The sequence below is a fragment of the Symphalangus syndactylus genome, chromosome 3, assembly GCF_028878055.3.
Source record: "Symphalangus syndactylus isolate Jambi chromosome 3, NHGRI_mSymSyn1-v2.1_pri, whole genome shotgun sequence".
Taxonomy (NCBI): Eukaryota; Metazoa; Chordata; class Mammalia; order Primates; family Hylobatidae; genus Symphalangus; species Symphalangus syndactylus.
The window spans coordinates 22,761,580-22,775,401 of record NC_072425.2 but is presented as its reverse complement, the minus strand read 5'-3'; positions in this window follow the sequence as shown (position 1 = coordinate 22,775,401).

Below are 13,822 nucleotides of genomic sequence, written 5' to 3'. Positions count from 1 at the left end.
TTACAAATCAGTAAAGAAGATGATACGGAAATGTGGCGTGTTTGGCCAGGCTGCACGCACCAGGCATTCCTGTGCCATCACCACTAAGCCTAGGGGATGATTTCCCGTCTCCCTCACTGGACTCACATGCCAGCCACGGGAAGAAGAGGAGATGCACCATACCGTATCTACAGGTAACAGAATAAAGGCCAGGCTTGTGCAGCAGTAAGCTGGAAAGAAAATAACTGAGAACCCGATACCATCTTAGATTCTCCAAGCACTCTGTGAAGGCAGAGAATAAACATTAAATTTCAAACAACTTTTCCTAAAAGGTCAAGAGAAATTGAAAGTAACCGCACTCTCCTAAGAACAGCCTTCTCTCCTGGAGAGCTGTCAGGGTTTAAAAATATTTTACAAAGCAATCATCTGCATGCAATCAAGAGAGATGCCTCACTTAGGTCAAGAAGTAGGGGCTGTTGAAATGTGTCAGTGGAATTGTGCTAGGAAAAGCCCACCACTGATAGCTCAATTCTACCTAACTTCGGAAAGCAAGTTAAAAGTAAAAATAAAAATAAACAAAGGAAAATCAATCCAAGTGTTCCCAAGTGGCCCAATTTGAGAAGAAATCCTTTTCCTTGTTGGTTTAAGGGGTGAACTGGATGGACAAGATAAAGGTACATAATGCATGCTCCTGCACCAGTACCTGGCCTTCCAGGTGCCTCTGGCTCAACTGATGCCTCCTTCACTCCGGCCTTCTGTGCCAAGGCCTGTGCTGGGAGCTCCACACACGGATGAGTAAGACAAGGCCCCTGGGGCCTGGTGATTTTCTCTGTTCACCGAGAGGCCAGGTGCATCCATAAATAACAGCAGAGCTTGAAGTGATATAATAGACAAACAGGGCGGTCAAGTTGGGCCTCTTAGCCAGGGTGACCTTTGAATGGGCTCCTGCAGCAGGGAGAGCTCACCAGGCAGATGGGGAGGGGTGGGGAGGTTTTCTAGACTGGTGGGGCGGTGGGCGGGGTGGGGGGAGCTGGCTCATGCAAAGACAGAAGTGTGAATCAGCCTGGTGCAGGTGGCCAAAAAGAACAGTGTTACGTGGGACATCCATATAAAGCAGTGGACGGGGGAGGCTGCAGAGGCAGGCAGGGCCAGCGAGTGACACAGGGTCTTGCAAGCCTGGAGAGTGAGTGTGAGCAAAAGCCTGCGCTCAGCAGCAGGTCACTGCGGGTTTGGAACCAGAGCAGGACAGGACTAGATCGAGCTTTTCCATGTGTTTCTGGCTACTGAGTAGAGAAAGACTTGGAGGGAGGGAGTCTGGAGGCAGCTGGCCAGAGCCTGAACTAGGCATTCATTCATTCATTCAACACATGTTCATGGAACACCCACTGCGTGCCAGGCACTGCTTCCGGTGTGGGGTAGTTTGGACCGTGGGGATGGAGAGAAGGGCACAGACCTAGAGATGTGGTGAGGTGAGGAAGGGGTGGCAGTCCAGGGGACTCCCTGGCTGTGGCTTGCCCAACTGAGGGATGGATGGTGTTATTGGCTAAAATGAAACCAGAAGAAGAAGCAGGTTTGGGAGACAACAGTGAGCTCAGTCTTGGAGTGTTGGTTTGAGATGTCTGCGGAGCAGTGGACACCTCTCCAGCCTACATTTCCGTCAGTGCTGTGTGACAATAGCCTGGATGTTGGGGTTGTCAGATATTGTCCCTGTCTTCAACTTTCCCTGGTCTATATTTCTGGAGCCAGAGAAGCTCCAGGGCTATGCCCAGGCGGAGTGGGGAAAACCTGTGGGAATTTGCTTGTTCAGAGGAGACAGGATGGGAGATAGAGGAAGCCGGGTGTAGCTGAGGAATCTGGGGGAGGAGGGGGTCTTTGACAGTCTGTATGCCTCCAAAGGAAGCCATGGAGCAAGGGAACAGACCGACCTTCCAGCTTCGATTTTCTGTCTGTAAATAGGATTCATAAAACAGTTGACGATTAAACCAGACCGCTCAGGTAAAATTGTTAGCAAGAGGCCAGGTCCATAACATCCGATCTCTAAGTGACTGATGTTTTTATTAGTTTGTTGGGCCCTGGATGCAGCTAGGGCCCAAGCCCAGAGGTTTGGGGATGCATATTCAGCTCCAGGACAGGAAGAATCTTAAAAGGCCAGGTGTCCTGGGAGGGAGCGAGGAGAAAGGCAGAGGAGTCAGGAAGGCCAGAGCAGACCAGCTGGGCACCCCCCATCCCCAGCCCCTACTCCCGGTGAGGGCCTGAGGCTGAGTGCTACCACTGATCCTCTCTTCCCCCGAATCTGGGAGCCAGGTAGCTGTGCAGGGTGGGGCAGGGAGGTGGCAGGGTGTACTGGCCAGGAGGCAACAGAGGCCGGCAAGAGGAACGCAGCTGGTGGGCACTGGCATGCGAGGGAGGAAGCCTGGTGAGGGGACAGCTTGGGCACCCTAGGGGTCAAGGCCCCGTCTTTGCACCAGGAGGAAGAGGTCCAGTGAGGAACTGCATAGCGGCCAAGGCCTGTCCCACCTGGCCCTGCCTCAGGCAGGCTGCCCTCAGGCAGGGGGAATTGACTAATTCCCCAGCACCACCACCTTCAGGGATACCCAGTCCCAGAGTCCTAAAAAGACAGGCCAGGTCGGCAGCAACCCACCACCACCACCTCAAAATACAGCCTTTCCAAGAAAACCACCCCAAACCAGTTCAAGGCACGTCCCCGACAGGTGAATAGAGACACCTGGCCACCGGCTTCCTGGGCCCGGCTTTGGCCTGGTCCTCAGGGAAAGGGTGCTTGGGGGCTGGGGTTTCTAACCAGCCGCATGCTATTGCCCACCTGTCACTCCCCACAGAGTGTGGGCGGGGCTTGAAGAGGAGCCCTCTGCATGGGGGATGCCAGTGACATAGGGGCCTGTGTCTGCTAATACCTCTCACCTTCTCCACTCCCCTGACCTCATCCCATTTCTGGTTCCAACATGAGGGTCAAATCTATTTGGAGGTCAAGGTGAGCAGCAGGAGAGATCTTTCAGGTTCCTCCCAGCATCCCAGGCCTCTGTTGCATTCAGCAAGCACATATTTGAGCCAGGCACTTCGACACAGACAAATCCTCTTGCCCACACTGGCCCCCAAGCATCACACTTCCATTCTCCTGGGCTGCCTCCACCAATGTCTGCCTGTGGAAGTCCTATCCATCCTGCAAGGATGGGCTTCAAGGACACCACCTCCAGGAAGCCTACCCTGACTGCACCTCCTTTTCTCTCCCTGTGTCTGCCTGAGCCAGAGTGATGCTCCCTCCTTTGAGCTCCTGCATCCCTTTCTCTGACCCTGGTCTCAGGTTTATTCATGGCAGGGCAGGCTCCCCCAAGAGGCCATGAGCTCTGAGAGCAAACCCAGTCTGAAGCAACAGGGGATGCTTTTTGAGCACCTCCTGGGCACCGGGTGCTGTGGTAGTGTGACGTGCTCCACCTCATTGACATTGACCCTTCGCTCAGTGCTATAAGGTGGGCACTGAGACCATCGCCATTCTACCATAGAGAAACTAGGCCACTGCTTGACAAGCCAGTCGTGGGAGCAGGGACTGTATCTGCCTCACCCAGAGAAAATAAGAATGAGTGGGGCCCCGCCAGCTGTTCTGCAGTTCTGCCCAGTGCCATCTGCCCGGAACCCACTCTGCTGCCACCAGCTCTGCTCCACCTGCCTTTCCAAGCTTCAGCCTCTGTTTTCCGAAGGGCCCCTGGCCAGCTGGGAGCCTCCCTCCCAGGGCACGGTATAACCTGGGATTCCTCTCAGCTGGGGCCCTGGATGACTGGGCCTGGGGGTTTCAGGATCACCCGACCTGGCCCATGGCAGCCAAGGTGGCTGGCCAGGCTGCAACCCCCCACCCCACATCTATGTATGCCCCGCTGCCCAGCCCTGGAGCTGCCACCTGCTTTCAATCTTCAAATGGCTTGTGCTTTGAGGACCCCAAGTTCAGTTGGTCACAACCCTGGCCCCCAGAAATACCTTAAGGTGGCCCATGGGCCCTGGATGATCTGCTCCCCCACCCTCTTCAACCCCCCATCCTCACATTCCATTTTCCAGCCATTGCTCCAAGCACCACTTCCTGCCACAGGCTGGCTTCTCTCCTCAAGGTCATGACACCCAAAGCTTCCTCTTCCTGACCAACTCCATCATCCTCCCTGGCCAACTCCATCATCCTCCAGGTCTCTGCTCCAAAGTCCCCTCCTCAAGGAGGCCAACCCTGAACCCCAGAGTAGATCTCCCAGCGCCCTGGGCCTTCTTGTTGTCCTCATCACACTTGACATGGCATTTGAACAGCCTCCCCCATTGGTGTGAGAGTGAGCTCCATGAAACAGGGCACTGGCTCCTGCTCCGAGCCCAGCACAGTGCCTGGCACACAGTAACCCTGCTGAGGACAGGATGCGCAGACTCCTGGGACACCTGGGAGGCAGGGAGAGAATATTTTTAAGTGAAGGTTGGAAAAAGCAGTCCACAGGACTGGCATCTGAGCTCATACCCAGGTGGGCAAGGCAGGAAGGGCATTCCTGATGAAGGGAGCAGCCTGGGCAAGGGGGTGAGGGGGCCCCGTTATGGTCCCCAGGAGACAGATGAGAGACCTGAGCCTTGGCTGGGTTCCACGACCTGCCCAAGCTGGCCCAGTTAGCAGCAGGGCCTGAGTTCAAATTCAGTCAGTCTGATTCCACAGGCTACGTCTCCCAGCCTGGCCCATCTGGCACCCTGGCCCACCACCAGTGCCATCCTCTGGCTGCAATCCATAGAATGACTCAGGGGACAGTGCCTGAGTCCCCATGAAAAAAAAAACGATATTCCAGGCTGAGCCCCAGACCACAGCTGCCGAGGAAGCTGAACAGAATTCAGAGAGAAGGGAAGCTCTGACCAGTGGGCTGTGGTCCAGGCCTGGCAAAGGGACTGGGGCCCCTGGGTGAGGGCCTCCTCTGTGCTTCCCCATCACAACCCTTCCCTACCCTCCCCCAGCCTCAGTTCCTTCACCTGTTAAATAGGACCAACCATGCCTACCTTGAGTAGTTTTGTTTTTAGTTTTTATTTTATTTATTTTTTTTTTGAGACGGAGTCTCGCCCTCAGCCAGGCTGGAGTGCAGTGGCGCAATCTCGGCTCACTGCAAGCTCCGCCTCCCGGGTTCCCGCCATTCTCCTGCCTCAGCCTCTCCGAGCTGCTGGGACTACAGGCGCCCGCCACCACGCCCGGCTAATTTGTTTGTACTTTTTTTTAGTAGAGATGGGGTTTCACCATGGTCTTGATCTCCTGACCTGGTGATCCGCCCGCCTCGGCCTCCCAAAGTGCTGGGATTACAAGCGTGAGCCACCGCGCCCAGCGAGTAGTTTTTATCAAGGGAGGAAATGGAAATAAAACACGAAGTGTCCTGCAAATGTCAACTGCTGACATACACATTTTTATTATAATGACTTAGGAATACTATTGATTTCTGATTCCCACTTCGCATTGTGCTTTGATTGTCAGAGGCATTTCAGATTGTGGGGGAGACCCCTCTTGGCGGCGGCAGCCCTAGGCCAGGAGCTACCCTGAGACAGACTATCATCCCTACCCTATCCTTTCTGTCTCAGCCAAATGGCCCCTCCCCTTGCCCAGGTTTTGGGGTCTCCATCCTTCTTGGCCAGTCCTCCACACAGTCAACTCAGGAACCTTTGCTGGCTGCCCGCCATGGGCAGGGTTTTCTGCTGGAGGAGCCAGAATATCAGGCCCTGGGGTCAGGGAGTTACTGGGAAAGACAGAGGACACCAGTAGAAGAGCTAGGGCCATGCTGGGGGAGGCACTGGGTGCCCGAACAGCACAGAGGCCCCAGTCCAGCCTCTCTCCTGGCCTGGTGTGGGTGGGAGCTGCCACTTGCCAGGGCCCTCCGTCTCCCCTGTTCTGATCATCCGCAGCAGCTGTAATTCAGGGCTCGGTCTGGAGTTCTGGGTTGTCCCAGCCTGCTCTCTCCGGATCTTGGAGCCTGTGGCTCCCGCCTTCATCACCTCCCCATCCTTCCCCTCCTCCCATCCTGACATGCAGGCTGCTCCTTTGGGGAACTCTCCAGGTGTTCTGCCTGAGGGAATCCCATTAGAACAGCCTTGGGGGAATTCAGTTCCCTTCAATAAACACTTACAAGCATAGTTAGAGTGGGTGTACTGAGAGTCAGCAAAAAGCAAACTTTGATCATACCCACAGCTGCCCTGGGAGGGCAGAATTACTACTACCCCCAGTTAACAGATGGGACATTCAAGGTTCCATTCATTCGTTCATCTGTCCCCACGTGCTGGAGATGCAGCAGTGACCATGCACTCAGGACCGCCGCCCAGAGGGAGCCCAGGGACCCTGAGTGAGTCGTTCCTAATGACAAGATGAGAGGAAAGGGAACCCTGGGAAGGTGGACTTTGGGGAGGGTCAGAGACCTGGAGGACGAGGGGATGGTAGACAGATAGAGGTGGGTCAGGATGGAGAGGCAGCACAAGTTAGCAATTTGCCCAACTCCAAGTGAGAGCCACAGCTGGAACTCACTAGGGTCCGGGCCCCAGTGCTCGTCCCACAGCGTCGTGCTGCCATGCTGACCACCTGTATGGCCATGCCCTGTCCTGGGCACAACATGCCATGAGTGTTACAGCGTGGACATGGCTATGAGAGCCCAGGGAAGGAAGTTTGCCTGGGAAGAGTGGGAAAGGTCTAGGAGTGTTACAGGAAAGGGGCCCCAGTCCAGACCCCAAGAGAGGGTTCTCGGATCTCACGCAAGAAAGAATTCAGGGAGCGTTTGTTAGTTTATTAGGAAAGTAAAGGAACAAAGAATGGCTACTCCAGAGACAGAGCAGCCCCAAGGGCTGCTGGTTGCCCATTTTTATGGTTATTTCTTGATAATACGCTAAACAAGGGGTAGATTATTCATGCCTCCCATTTTTAGGCCATATTAGGTAACTTCTTGCTGTTGCCATGGCATTTGTAAACTGTCATGGCAGTGGTGGGAGTGTAGCAGTGAGGATGACCAGAGGTCACTCTTGTTGCCATCTTGGTTTTGGTGGGGTTCAGCTGGCTTCTTTACTGCAAGCTCTTTTATCAGCAGGGTCTTTATGACCTGTATCTTGTGCCGACCTCCTATCTCATCCTGTAACTTAGAATACCTGAACCATCTGGGAATACAGCCCAGTAGGTCTCAGCCTCATTTCACCTAGCCCCAACTCAAGATGGAGTTGCTCTGGTTCAAACACCTCTGACAGGAGGGCTTCACAGAGGAGGTGACATGGAAGCCAGTCTTTGTAAGATGGATAGGAGTTTGCCAGATAGAGGAGGGCTGTCCATGCTGAAGGAGTAGGGTAAGCAAAAGCTCAGAGATGAGAATGTGATTTGCATTCTGGAGACCTCACTATGGGGAGATTAGTGAAGGAAGGGGGCCTAAGAAGTCAGCTCTCAACCCCTGTGGCTCCATCAGGATGTGAAGGAATCAGGCAGAGGAAGGAAGAACTGGAATTGAGAAGGAGAGCTAGGAGCCAGGCTCTGCCGCACGGAGAGGGGACCAGCTGCCAGTAATTGAGGCGCGTTGTTGGCTCCTCCATTCATTCCTGTCTCTCTCAGAAGCTGATTAGCAATTGTTCCTCCAGCTTCTTAAGAGGCCAGGGGATTGCAGGGAGGGAGGGGGCGCCTGGAGAAGCTGCCAGGCTTCCGTGGAAGGATCCAGGCACAATTTGGAAGGCACAGGAGGCCCCTCGACCTCAGACACCTACTCCTAACCCCTCCATGCTCCCCGCCTTTCCAACTAAACCTGGGAAATGGGAGAGGAGAAAAACACCTAAAAATACTGAGACAAACCAAAGCATTCTGAGGCAGAGGCATTTAAATCCATGGAGCAGTGGAGCAACAGAAAAAAAAAATCCTTGGATCACACCTGTTATGGTGGTTCATGCCTGTAATCCCAGCACTTTGGGAGAGTGAAGCGGGTGAATTGTTTAAGCCCAGGAGTTCGAGACCAACCTGGGCAATACGGTGAAACCCCTTCTCTACAGAAAATAAACAAAATTAGCCAGGCATGGTGATGTATGCCTGTAGTCCCAGCTACTTAGGAGGCTGAGATGGGAGGATCACATGAGCCTGGGAGGTCGAGGCTGCAGTGAGCCAAGATTGAGCCATTGCACTCCAGCCTGGGTGACAGAGCAAGACCTTGTCTAAAAAAAAAAAAAAAAAAAAAAATCCTTGGATCATCAGACAGATGTGAGTTTAAGTTTTCTCTCAGGATGAACTTGCTGTGTGGCCTCAGGTGAGCAGCCTAACCTCTCTGAGTCTCAAGTTCCTGACTAAGGTTATTTGGAAGGCTTAAGGAGGCAAAGTTGGCATAGAGGTTAACAAACAATAGGTGCTCAATAAATTTGCAGTTGAAAAGACAGGGCATTCAACGGATATCTCCATTTTCAAATCTCAGTGGGGCTGTCCTGGACAGAGAGGGTCCTGATGGGGAAGAGGTACCTAAGGAGGCAGGGGCTAGCCCAGCACAACACAGAGAGGAGAAGCAGCCCCCGTCACCACCCACCAACACACCCCCGATGCAGAGGCCCCGGCAGGGTTAGCATCCTCGGCCAAACAGCAGCCCAGTCTCTGCCTCTCTCGGCAGAGTCTCCATCTCCATCCTTGTCTGCATCTCTGTCTGCGTGTCTCTGTCTGTGTGCCTCTCCCTCTCCCTACGTCTCTCTCTGTCTTTGTGTCTTTCTGTCTCGGTGTGCTCTGCAATGTTTTTAGCAACTTGTGTTTCTCACTGTGTTGCCCAGTGTGTCTGTGTCTGTCTCTGTCTTTGTTTCTGCCTCAGATTCTCTGTTTCTCTCTTATTCTTTCTCTTCTCATTTTTGTCACTTTCTGTTCAGCCAAAAAAAGCAGAGACTGCCTGAGTCTAGTGATTGGAAAACCACCATTTTCTCCAAAATGTTCCAACCCCCTACCCCAGTCCTGGCCGCGGTTCCTGGCCTCTGAAGTTTGGGGGAGGATGGACCCCTCGACCCCTCTGCTGCAGAGGCCAGGTCTTGGTGAAAGCAGGGAGCACTCCATTCTGGATATGACCATTTTCTGCACAGCCACCATGTGCCTGATAGAGAAGCACTCTAGGCTCCTATCCTCCCCTGCTGCGGCCTTGAGTCATACATCCTATGACCTCAGCTCCTCTCTTCCTGTCCTTGCCCTGGGTCAGGGTTCATCCTCCCAGCCGACGTGCAGTGCCAGCCTCCTCGCTGCCCTGCTGGCCTGGGGCTGATGCCTCCCACCCATCCTAGCCTGCCCCATCGCAGGATGAGCTTCTGACCTGCTTATTCCTGCTCGAGAACCTTCTGTGGCTCCCACCTCCTTTAAAATAAGCCCACACTTGCCCACTGGCGACTTCTTCGGCACCTGCCTCTCTAGCTGCCCACCTTCTGTGCAGCCATAATAGACTTCCACTGCCCCAAACACGCTCCGCCCTCTCCTGGCTCTTGTCTCAGCATTTGCCGTTCCTTCCAGTTGGTATTTCTGCTCCACTGCCACTTCTTGCCCCTCAAGCCAGCTCCAGTGGCCTCTCCTCAGGAAAACGTGAGTTATTCTCGGCTCTGTGTTCCCCAAACCCTGGCTGTCCGCTTGCATAACCCCAATCCCTCAGGCTTGCTTCCTGGTCTGTCTCCATGAGACTGTGAGCTCCCTGTTCCTGGGGCTACACAGAGGAGGCACGGAGCGCTTGAGGAGATGAGCCCACCGGACCCTCTGGGGTCTGTCTGCAGCTCTCCCACCAGCCAGCCCAGGATAGAAGCACCATGCCAGGCCAATTTTCCTCTGCCAGCTCTCTTGGGCTTGTGGCCCAGGCTGCTTAAGGGAGGAAGGCATCTTCTCCCTGCCAGCTGTCCAGCCAGTGACCCCAGGGCTGCCATTTAGCCAGCAGCCCCTTCAGAGCCACTCACGCCCCCCACAGAGGCCCTGAGTCAATAGGCCTGCGGGAAAAGCACCACCCTTGCTGTGCAAAGCCCTCTCCACATGACTGGGTTTGAGATACATGGTAGAGGGGGTGGGGTTTGCCAACAATGGGTAGGTTACCCCATGCATTCCATGAATCTCTGCTTCCTGGTACCTGCTGCTCACTGTAGAAAGGGAAGAGGCTTTAGGGGAAGTTCTGGGGCAGGGTTCCAAAGCTGGGGTTCAATCTTGGCTGAGCTCCTGACCTTGAGCTGTGTGACCTTCTTTTGGAGCTCTGTTTCTCCATTGTCCCATGAGAACCAGATGGTCTCTCTGATTCTTGCAGCTCTGACATGCTGGGCTGTGAGACCTGGACTCCCCACAGTCTGCCCTCTGGTAACATCAGCCCTAAATACCCACCTTCTGCCTCACCGAAGCCCCTGTGTGCAGAAGCGATACATGTGAGTGAGGACTTGTGACTACCCCACTCCTGGCCTTCCAGAAGCTGGCACTCAGCCCCAGGCAGTGCTTGCCTCGCCCAGGACTCACCCAGGAGGGAGGTGACAAGGGTGGTAGAGTGCAAGGTTGGAGCCCTCAGCTTGGGCGCAAACCCTGATTATGTCACTTTTTGGTTGAGTTACCTTAGATCAGGGGCTTCTCAACCTCAACACCAGGACATTCTGGGTTAGAAACATCTGTGCTGCAGGGGTGTCCCGTGCACGGGAGGGTATTTAGCAGCATCCCTGCAGCACCCCCTGAGATGTGACAACCACAATGTCTCCAGACATTAACAAATGGCCCCCCTGGAGTACAATCACCCTTGTTGAGAACCACTGCCTTGGACAAGTCACTTATTTTTCTTTGACCTCAGTTTCTCCATCAGTAAAATGGGATTTAATTGTGATAAGGACAAAAGCTAACTTGCATTGTTTACTGAATGTGAGAAATTGTTCTAAGTTCTACATGTTTTAAGTTTAAATTCATTGTATCGTTGCCACTGCCTTAAAGGTGGGTATTACTCTTCCCATATTCTGGGGAAGGAAATAAAGACACTCAGAAGTTGAGTAACTCTCCAAGGTCGGACAGCTAAGAGGGCTGCTGTGTTAGTCCATTCTCACGCTGCTATAAAAGACTGCCTGAGACTGGGTAATTTATAAAGGAAAGAGGTTTAATTGACTCACAGTTCAGCATGGCTGGGGAGGCCTCAGGAAACTTACAATGACGATGGAAGGGGAAGCAAACACGTCCTTCTTCATATGATGGCAGGAAGGAGAAGTGCTGAGCACAAGGCGGGAAAGTACCTCCCATCAGATCTCGTGAGAACTCACTCACTATCAGGAGAACAGCATGAGGGTAACCACCCCCGTGATTAAATTACCTCCCACTGGGCCCCTCCCACAACATGTGGGGATTATGGGAACTACAATTCAAGATGAGATTTGGGTGGGGACACACCCAAACCATATCGGCTGCCCAGCTCAAACCTTAGGCCCATAACCTTAATGCCTGGCCTCCAGGGCATAAAAAGTTCAGGACTGAATGAGGCAATGCATGTAATGTGCACTGTATCTGGAATTATCTCAGTGCTCAATAAATGGTATTATTAGTCTCAACAAACCTCTGCAACCCAAATGCTGGCCCTTTATGCAGATACGACAGGTTGTATCTCCTGTTGTTTCTGAGTCAGCTAATGGTTATGGCGGTCGGGCACAGTGGCTGATGCCTGTAATCCCAGTGCTTTGGGAGGCCAAGGGTGGAGGATCACTTGAGGCCAGGAGTTCGAGACCAGCCTGGGCAACATAGTGAGACCCCTGTCTCTAAAAAAAAAAAAAGCAAAAACAAACAAAAAAAAACATGGCTATTGAGTGACTAGTCTGTTCCATTTATCACATTTAATCCCATGAGAAATTTCCCTGCCCAGGTTGCAGAGGGGAAAAGAAAGACCCAGGGAGGGGAAGGGACTGGCCCAGAGTCACACCACCAGGCACAAGGCCAGCACCGGGCCATGGGGCTGTCTGCTATAGCAAGACCCTCAGTGGGACCTGGGTGCCCAATGGCAGGCTCTCTCTGCCTCTGCAAGAAATGTCAGGGAGAAGATGACCAAGTGGTACTGGACAGAATGGCAGTGATGACGAGGAAGAAACCAAAGGTGAGCGCCCCCTCCCTTTGTGTTAAATGAAACTTTCCGGGCTCAGGGCCTGCAGCCTGTATGGTGTCAAAAAACAATTGTCATAAGTTGTGAACACTTGGAAACATTTAAACTTGTGAGGTTTCACATTAAAATCTGTATTACTGCCTTCCTTTACAAATTTGGAAGAAGGAATGCATCTGTATAGGTGGGTAAGAGCAGGGGCTCTGGAGTGAGACTACCTGGGTTCCAATCCTAACTCTGCCACTAGCTTGCTGTGTGTCCTTGGCTGAGTTGCTTAACCTCTCTGTGCTCTGCTTCCTTCATCTGCATAACGGGGATAATAACAGCACTTTCACCAAGATTGTCATGGAGATTAAATAAGAAAGTGCCTATACAGCACTTCTTTTGAACAGCACCAGGCACAAAAGAAGCATGCAAAATGTTAGCTGGTGTTATTTGTAACTTTTTTTTTTTTGAGACAGGGTCTTTCTCTGTCACCCAGCCTGGAGTGCAGTGGCACAATCATGGCTCACTGCAGCCTTGACCTCCTGAGCTCAAGTGATCCTCCTGCCTCAGCCTCCCAAGTAGCTGGAACTACAGGCTTGGGCCACCATGCCTGGCCATTTGTATCATTATTTACAGAGTTTAGTATTAGGCAGTGCTGACCCTGCATTCTGTCCCCAGCAGAGCTGAGTAATAGCTGCCCCTTTAGATGAAGTGTGAGCTCTTCCACTGTCCACAGCCCACAACCCCAGGGACCAAGACTGAGGTCCTAAAAAAGCCAACCCTGTGTAGGGGCCTGACTCCTGGTTGCTATCTGACTTTGGACAGTCACTTCATCTGTCTGGGCCAGTGTCCTCACTTATAAACCAGAAGCACAGAACCCTGAAAACATCATGCTAAGTGAAAGAAGCCAGACACGGAAGGCCACACAATGTATAATCCCATTCCTATCAAATGCCCAGAATAGGAGAATCCATGGAGGCGAACAGTGAATTAGTGGTTGCAGGGGCTGAAGGAATGGGGAGTGACATCTCATGGCCATAGGGTTTCTTGTGGGGCCACAAAAATGTTCTGGAGCTCCATAGTGGGAATGGTCGCACAGCCTTATGAACGCAGTCATGCGTTGCTTAATGATGGGGATACGACCGGGCACAGTGGCTCATGCCTGTAATGCCAGCACTTTGGGAGGCCGAGGTGGGTGGATCACCTGAGGTCAGTAGTTCGAGATGAGCCTGGCCAACATGGCGAAACCCCGTCTCTACTAAAAATACAAAAATTAGCTGGGTGTGGTGGCACGTGATTGTAATCCCAGCTGCTCAGGACGCTGAGGCAGAAGAATTGTTTGAACCTGGGAGGCAGAGGTTGCAGTGAGCCGAGATCGTGCCACTGCACTCCAGCCTGGACTACAGAGTGAGACTCCGTCTCAAAAAAAAAAAAAAAAAAAGACGGGATTCGTTCTGAGAAATGTGTCAGCGGGCAATTTTGGTGTGCAAACTTACACGAACCTGGATGGTGTAGCCTACTGCACACCTAGGCCACATGGCATAGCCTATTGCTCCTACGCTATAAACCTGTACGGCATGGTACCGTGCTGAATACTGTCAGCAACTGTAATGCAATGCTAAGTATTTGTGTATCCAAATATATCTGGATGGTTTCCCTGCAGGTAACAGCTGGCTCGGATGTCCTGAGGAGACCCCAGCGCCACGACAAACCCAGGGATCTCTGATTGCTCCCTGCCTGAGTCGGTTCATATCCTACATGGGAGGCTGAATCCACAATCCCTCCCACGGAGGTAC